We start from the raw sequence: 8,887 nt of genomic DNA on the forward strand, positions 1-8,887 counted from the left end.
AAAAGAAAAAAAAGAAAATTTTATGGGACTGTCATGTGGCACAAGTATTCTACAGAATAACCTTGGAAAATGCATATTGGAATTCTTAGTTTTGTCTCAATTATTCTTGAAAAGTTAGTCGTAAGCAAAGTAAAGCAATCTTGCCCAAGAATGCAGGAATTGTGGCCGTGATGGAATTGGGTGGGAATTCCAGAATACTGTCTCCTAGCAGGATTCAGTGGAGTGTTTCATAGAGTATAATGCACTGATCACTAAATTTAGGGAAATATCCAGGGATAAGTACACTTGGTTAAATCCAAAATTGTGGAGGAAGAAAACATTGGTAACCTTAAAAGAATACCAGTGTTAAGAGAGAATCAATGATAATAAAAATACATAGTAATCATAAAAATGCGAGACAATAAAGAGATTAAGGGAGTAATTAATGGGCTTAGCCTTATTTTAATAAAGAGCCTTTCACACTACTTCCTTCAACGTTCACATTTTACGTATAGTATGTTATTAGCCCATCCTTTATAAAAACAAGCCATGTGATGATTATGGTCTAATTTCCAGGTGCTGTGAAAATTCAGTCTCAATTAATGGGAAATTGAATAGAACAAAACAAAATTTTACAATATCATCATTAAATTATTATCATTAAAAATAAGTAGTCTAGTTAATGATGTATTCTTTTGTATTCAAAGTTTAGTGTTACCATATATATATATATATATATATTTATGTATGCATGTATGTTTTGAGGCCGTGTCAAGAAAAACAAAATTATTAATACTATAATTCTTAATAAGTATTACTGTAGTTACTAATAATTGCTGCTATTAGGTTAGGAATGTAATACAACAGTGGCGGAGAAAGTTTGGAAGCTGGAAAATATATATTATGAAACTCTCTACCTTCATAGGGTCACAGGAATTATCAACATTTGTGTTTATTTCCTGCCAGTGTTTCTTTACGTCCATTGTGTTTTTTAATGGTTATGATCATATTATGCTTATAATTTTTATGGTGGTAAAATATTCATATCATAAATGTATCACTTTAATCATTTTTAGTATATATAGTTCAATGGCATTAAGTACATTCCCATTATGCAACCATCCTCATCATACATCCCCAGGAAGATGTACCGAGACCAGCTCGGCCGTAGACCCCAACCAGGCGGCGCTAAAGGAATTAAGGAGCAGACAACCAGATAGAACAGCAAAGTGGGAGTATCGGGGGCCAACAGCCTTCCCAACTGAGAGCCTCAGGGGCTGACGGCATTCTGGGCTGAGAGCCTGGAGCAGATGCTGACATACGTATTTATTCTCTCTGAACAGGGGATTATTATCAACAAACAGGTGTTCCGTGTTTTCTCATAGAACCAAGACAAACTAGGTAGGCATCTGATGCCTGCATACCACTGATCACGGACAAACCAGAAGCATTCTCCACGAGGCAGCCATGGGGGCGGGTTCCATATCCCATACGTATTGTTTTAACCGGTGTCTGATATACATATACTGTTCTGCTACTTTAGAATGCCCCAGGCAGTTTTCCACTTGCGCGGGGGTGGGGGGGGGAGGCGGGGGTGACGGCGGGGGTGACGGCTAGGTTTTCCTTGCCATCATTCTTAGCAAACAATATATTTTATCATACACTCCGCAAAGATGGGATTTTTCCTCTTCCCAAACTGAAACTGTACTCATGAAAAAACCCTCCTCATTCTTCCCTTGCCCCACACCCTGGCAACCACTGTTCTCTTCTTTTTTTAATAAGTGAGTTCTTTTAAATGGATTCTTTGGGATAGAAATCTCTCTTAGGTGTTTCTATTGGAGATAATTCTGTTCTCAGGAGCTACACTAATGCAAATAATCATTTACAATATTCTTGGTGACCCAATTATGCTTCTGTATCCAACATGGTTATAATTTTATTCATTCACTTGCTCATTCAACAACAACTTGCATCGTGTCTTGACCTGAATATCCCCAAAAGCAGAGCCAGAGACAGGTAGTTTGAGAAGTGATTCCAGGGAGCAGGAGAGGCCAGGGACAGAAGGAAGGAGGGAAAGACAGTACAAGGATGTATTATGAAGTTGGCCAGTACTGTAGGTGACAGTGCTCCAACCCCCTGGATCTCCTGAGAAGCTTTCTAAAGTGGGTCTCATAACTGTCCACATTGGCTAAGGATGGCCCCACAAACATGAACACTCTGCACTCACACTTCTGTGTCCAGGCAGTTCTCACAGGGTCCCACTCTTCTGGCTGGAGAAACTCAAGGACAGGAACAGAGAGGTACGTGGCCTGCACCCAGGTGAGGCACTAACAGATTGCACCTACACAAAATCAGTGTAAGTTTGTGCAGAAATGGCTGCTAAGGTGGTAGAGTGTGAGGTGGGGCTGAGAGGGTGTGAAGTGGTGCCTAGGAGATGCCCCATACACACAGGCCTTGAACCAGGCACTGGTTTGGACATACTGTGGTACGCAGGAGGAGGCGTGGGCCCCTCCTCACAGAACTTGCAGACACAGGTAGGTGGTGGTGAATAGGCATACAGGAGCAAGTGGCAACTGCAGAATCATCATGCAGGAGGCTCATGACCCAGGACTGTTGGGAATGAGCCATCCAACCACTTGAGAGTAGCTGCCCAGCACTGTACTAGGCAAAGGGGGGAATACATATGGGAACAGGAAGATACAGACCCTGGCCTCTTGGATCTGGTAGGGACAGCAATAATTGCCCTAAAACAATTACCCGCCTTATAACATTACGAAGAAGTCTATTCTGTTCTGAGAGGCATAACAGGGATTCTGGGAAGTTGACTGAGTCAGGCAAAGTTTCTTCTTAGAAATGGTATTTAATCAGAGACTGAAGGGTGATATGCTATTAAATAAACATTAATCAGCTATTACAGCTCAACTGCTAGGAACACACTATAAATGATCTTTTCCCCTCAGATTGCTCATAGGTGAGTCGTGGAGACAAATGAACGATGCTACAGAATGAAAAAGGGTAAGTAGTATTTTGGCATAATGGAAACACAAAGAATTGGCCTGGGGAATCTGGGGCAGTTTCAGTACAGGAACAGTGGTCCTGGCTGGTCCAGAAGGAGTTGGAGGAGTTTGCCAGGTGAACAATGGGGACTCCATAAAAGTATGTTTCATTCGGAATCTGCAATGCATTATTGGGAGTCTACGAGTCCGCAATGAGAATTTTAAGTGTGAATTTTACTTTCAGGATAATCTTTTTAAAGTTATTTTTAAGCTTATCCATTCACCTTATCACTGGACACTGCTGTACAATTTCAGGGTCCACATTTTCAAATGTGTTTATTATCACAGGATACCAGGAAACACTTCAACTGTCTTTTGCCACGCAGGAATTCAGGCCCAGAGTGTGGAGAGAGATTCTAATTTCTCGATTATAATACAAAATGGAAATTCAGCCTTTTGTGTTAAATGTTCCAGTAAATGTTGGCAACTAATGTTTTTTCAACATTGTCCATGGTAACGAGACAAAACACAGGTCACGTGTTTGCAGCTCCTGCTCTTTGGATTTCAGGGTCATTAACAAGGTGTTGTTTTCCAGCCAGTGGCCGTGTAGTTTTACTGCAGGTTGAAGGGCCTGAAGGAAATTTGCTTTGTGTAGTGCTGACCTTGAAACCCCAACATATAAAGCTCACTGAAAAGGACAAGGACCTAATAAGGAATTCAGCAGGAGAGAAGAGGTGGTCTGGTCCCTGGGTTGAGCTTGCACCACGGGGAAGCCAGTTCTGGAGCTGCACGGGAATGAGGGGTAAAGCCCTTGAGAAGCCAGGCATGGTGCTCTGCTTTGGGATATGTGGCTGACCTTGTGGAAGGGGAACCATCCATAGCTCAAGCAGGGGTGGCCGTGTGTAGTGGTTGAATGCAGTATGTGTTCGTTCGACTGCGATATCACATGGCTGCCCCCAAAGCAGTGATTGTCATGGAGACTGGAGTTTTTACTTTTCTCTGCTGAGTTGTGAAAGTGATGCTTTTTTGAGTGAGAAAATCCTTTTAATTTGCCAAATTTGCGGGTCTGGATGAGAAGAGGGCTAAAGAGGGAGAAAATAGATTGTGGCAGAGGCTGCTTGCTGCTTCTCTTAACGTCTGTTTTCCTGCCAGTTTTTAGCGGGGCATACAGCCACCTCCAGGTGACTGTATGACTAAGTATCTTTCAAAGGGCAGAAGAAAACTAATTTTTACAAAGTTCAACAGCATCAGTAATTTCACCTATTTATATTTTAAATCAGCAAACAGTGTGAAACCTCTAAAGAGGTCTAAAGGCATTAGCTTGATAATCCCCAAAACTAGAGCAGCACAGCAACAGAGTCAAAACCTCCTCCAGTATGAAATTTGCAAAAATAATAGTTGACAGATAAAATGTCACCCTTTTAAAAATTCTCCATATAAAGAAGGCCATCATTTTTCTTATATCTAATCAAAGCATTTTGTAAAATTATGATAGAGAGTCTTCTCTGTAGGGAGGGTACAGGTAGGTTTGTAGAATTAGAGAGACACGGATTCCAATGAGCCGAAGAGATTACTTGACAAGAGAAAAGACAGAATTAATAAGATTGAAGAATGGCTCTTGCCCCATCCTCAGGGGTTTAGGGTCATGGTTCTGAGAGTTCACAGCACTTGCATGAGGCAAATTGGTTAATATTCAGCCTGACACTTCTTGCACTATCATGTTAAATTATAAAGCAGTAAAAGAAGCTAAGACTTCTTGTATCTTTCTCATGTTTTCCAAACTGAGTTTTAACAGAAATGATAACATAATTTGAGTAAATGTGAACATTCAAAGTCAATCTGTATACCAATGGCACCCCTCAGCCCAGCTTCCTTCTTTATTTAGACTTGTTCTGATAGATATTTCAAGGGTTATCTCAATTGTACTCACAGAAAATAGCATTTCTGTGAAAGATTTCTGCAAGGCTGAATTCTTCCTGTTGGCTAATTCTCCTACATATAGTATTTCCATGTATAGCAGCAACTGGGTCCACAGTTGGTCAGATAATTTAAAAAGTCACTTAAAGGTCTAACAGGAACACTTTGGCCCTATCTGCGGGGGTGGAAGGGCTAGGTTCTAAGAACAGAATTAATTCATATTTTGAAGTGTCCTATGCAAAACAACTGTTTTTGTGACTCTTAGAAGAGATTTAAGATGTAGCCAAGAGTTGAGAAGGCTAAAGAGATCAGGGAGGGAGAATTGATGATTCGTATTGTAAAAGTTTTTGGAGGATTCTGGCATTTTCCCATTCTTTTGGTGAGAGAAGAAGTGTACTTTCACTTTTCTGAATCTAAGTGAAAAAGACTTTGGGGGAGTCACTTAAAGAACTTGATCTATATCCTCTGGAATTCAATGGACTAGCGTCTGAACTCTGAGGATGGCTGTTCAGGTTGTATACTGCACAACTCCAGAAGGTCCCATTCACACAGACAACAATGTTTATAATCTGTACAATTACATTTGGAGACTCTTGGTGTCTGACTCTCCTAGAGGTAAGCTATGGTAGCTGGAGTTGCAATTAATTAATTGCAAAGAGGAAGACAGAGGCACTAGGAGCAAGTTGGAGTTTCACCAACAAAAAGACAAGGCTGTGAGTTTTTCAGCTTGGCTATGTGGGTCCATGTCAGGAAACCTGCCTGAAGCCTTCTTGAGAAGGCTTTTTTAAGGGTAATAAAAATACCTTCTAGGAGGACCCCTCAAACTGAAAGCCAGAAGGCTGAGTGTTGGCAGTGAAAGTGGTCAGGCATTGGAGTGACTGTCCTCATCATGGACACTGCAGTGGGGATTTCCCATGGGGTAAAGAACCCAATGAAAGTCCACCCTGAGTACTCAAGCTCAATGAGCAGCAACGCCAGATCACAGAGGTTCCATCCATGTGCCCTTTGCATAACCCTAGCCCTGGACCCAGTCCTGGAGGGAATGGAAAGATAGCTTGTGAGGGGAAGCATTGGAAGAGGAAAAGACACCAACCATGTCCTCATACCCCTAGCCCCTGACTCTCAAGACTCACTCTAGGCTTTTTGGCTTAACTCAGGCGTCAGCCCAGGGAGGGTAAAAAATTTGGAATTGGTTATTACACTAAACTGAACATTATAGTTACTAAAATAAGACTTCTGTTAAGACCAAAGGTGAGCTCGGGATATTTAATACCTGTAAGTAACTGGGAGATCTGCTTGAGACTTCATATAAGGACAGGGACGGAAAGAATCAGCCCATGCAGTGGGGATAGAGGAGGAGTTGGGGAGAGTTGATGATGCTCTCTTTGTAGCCTGTTGAGCTCCAAACCTTCAGTAAGTGGACCACATGGGAATCTTTAAAAGAGATTTCTATCTATACCTGAAGCATTTAATTTTAACTTGAGACACATAAATGTACACGTATCCCCAATCTTTTGATATAGAGCCAAGACCTTTTGTGTGGGCACAGGGAACAGATCTTTCTTAAACTTACCCATAAAACAGCAACTATGAGTTCCAATTTTGGTTTCCTCACATTGGATTGAAAATGTTAAACAACCCGAATATGGTTAGAGATGTATCCGAATATGGTTAAAGATGTATATGATTTATTTTCTCTTGTCTTTTACAGTTGTCTCACCCACACCCTGTTTTGGAAATGAAAATGGGTGTGGGTGAGACAACTGTAAAAGGGCTTTTGCAAGCATTTAATTTAGTGGTTCATAGAAACAACCACTCTTTTTGTACTCATATGTCATTGGTTTACATAATATTTAATTAAATTATGTAATTCAGTAACAAGTAATATTGGCATAAACAGCAGAGCACATGCCAAGCTGACTCTTGGTAAAGGCACATTGAACTTGTGGGAGCAGAAGCACATGGCTGTACTGGAGAGTAGTCCGCTCATGGTGAGCCTTCCATGTGTCCTGATCACCAGTCTGCAGATCTCACCGAGAGACAGAGCATGCAGGATTATCTAGGGAGCTGGTAAGTGGACATCAACTACTGAGGTGCCATTATTTTAGGTCCGATACTTGAGATATAAACACCATCATAAAAGCTACCTTAACTGAGTTTCTACCATGTGCCAGGCAGGGCACTGGGCACTTTATGCACACTTTAAATGAGTAAAGTCTCATTTCGCTTTCACAGATAATACTTTCCCTCATTTTACAATTGAGGAAGCTGAAATTTACAGAAATTAAGTAACTTGCTGTAGGTCACATAGGCAATCGATGAATAGTCAGTACCTCTCAAACTTTAAAGTACAAATAAATCACCAGGGGGCTATTATTTAAATGAAAATTTTGAAATACTAGGTCTAGGGTGGAGCCTGAGATAGTGCACTTTTAACAAGCGCCCAGATACTGTTGCTGCTGCTGGTCTGTAGACCATGTCTTGAAAATAATAACATCTTAACTTAACTGTTCTAAGATGGAGCCCAGGCATCCTTGTTTTCTAAAAGCTCTCCAGGGATCTTTCGTAAACACAGTAGAGATAATTTTTCCTCCAGGAAAGTCAGAAAAGCTGTGGAAGTGGATTGACTTAGTGATACTTAGTTTCAAATCCTTTAATTAAAAAAATTGTTTTAAAAATACAATGGTAATGAATTTGAACCAATATACAAGTTTACAAAATAAAAGATAAAAATCTTCCTGCTTTATCAAGAATTTTTTTTTTAAATTAAGGAAGGAAGATGCCAGTTTTACTTAAACACAAAACGTGCACATTAGCTGTCTACTCATTTTCTTCGCTGCGCAGCCTGGCATTGGGAGTGGTGACTCTGATGGCCAGCTGGGCAGCTCTTTCCACGATGGCTTTGCGGTTCTTGGAGGAAACATTGTGAGCGATCTCAGCACAGTAAGATTTGTTGCACATCAGCAGCACTTCCAGCTCCTTGACGTTGTGGACCAGGAACTTCCGGAAGCCACTGGGCAGCATGTGCTTTGTTTTCTTGTTGCTCCCATAACCAATGTTAGGCATCAAGATCTGGCCCTTGAACCTTCTACGAACCCTGTTGTCAATACCTCTGGGTTTCTGCCAGTTATGCTTAATTTTGACATATCGGTTTGGTGCCAGATGAACTTCTTGGTTCTCTTTTTGACGATCTTGTGTTTCACAAGGGGTCTAAGGGCGACCATGATGCCAAGGAGGAGATCGCTGCTATCTCCGTAGGCAGTGCTGAGGAAGAGAGAAGGGATGTTGGCACGCTCAAGAATTTTTTAAAGTAAAATATAATCAAACTGTTTACTGCACACCCTTACGCTACCCTTTTCTAGCTCCATGAGGTATCATAAATTTCTTTTGTAGTAAGTACACACTACTATAATCTGCTTCAACTTACTTCATCCTTATTGACAATGCATTGTATTCCATAGCAGAGTGAAACCACAATTTCATAGATGGGCATTGACTCTAATTTTTTTCAGTTTTACAGATAATGCTTTGTGCATATATCCATGGTTATGTGTATAAGTCATTCTGTAGAATTGACTTCTAGATCTGAAATTGCTGGGTTATTTAAAAAGCTACTCTCAAATAAAAGGTTCACTGAATTACTTTTGTACCATCACATAGAAAAAATGCCTCCTTTCCCCCACCACCTTGAAATACTGGATATTATCATTCTTTTCTGTATTAAGCAATACAAAATATGAAATGTGGTTCTCAGTGATTTTTAATTTGTGTGTCATGATGAATGCATGAGGATGAAAATCTTTTACTATATCCATTAGGCTTAGTATTTATCTTTTGTTGCTTTTCTGTCTATATCCTTTTGCCCTGTGAGTTATTTGGTTGCTTATCTATTTTATATTATCTGTCTCTTATATATGCTGCAAATGTCATCCTCCCAGCCTACTAGTCACTTTTTTTTTTTTTTTGATACAGGGTCTTACTCTGTTGCCCAGGCT

General features: G+C 40.6%; 1 pseudogene; it reads right to left on the reverse strand.

The window, feature by feature from the left end:
• Positions 1–7,697: 7,697 nt before the first annotated feature.
• Positions 7,698–8,139, reverse strand: LOC100405096 (large ribosomal subunit protein eL32 pseudogene; annotated as a pseudogene).
• Between the last annotated feature and the right edge of the window lie 748 nt (positions 8,140–8,887).

The sequence above is a fragment of the Callithrix jacchus genome, chromosome 4 (assembly GCF_049354715.1).
Source record: "Callithrix jacchus isolate 240 chromosome 4, calJac240_pri, whole genome shotgun sequence".
Lineage (NCBI taxonomy): Eukaryota > Metazoa > Chordata > Mammalia > Primates > Cebidae > Callithrix > Callithrix jacchus.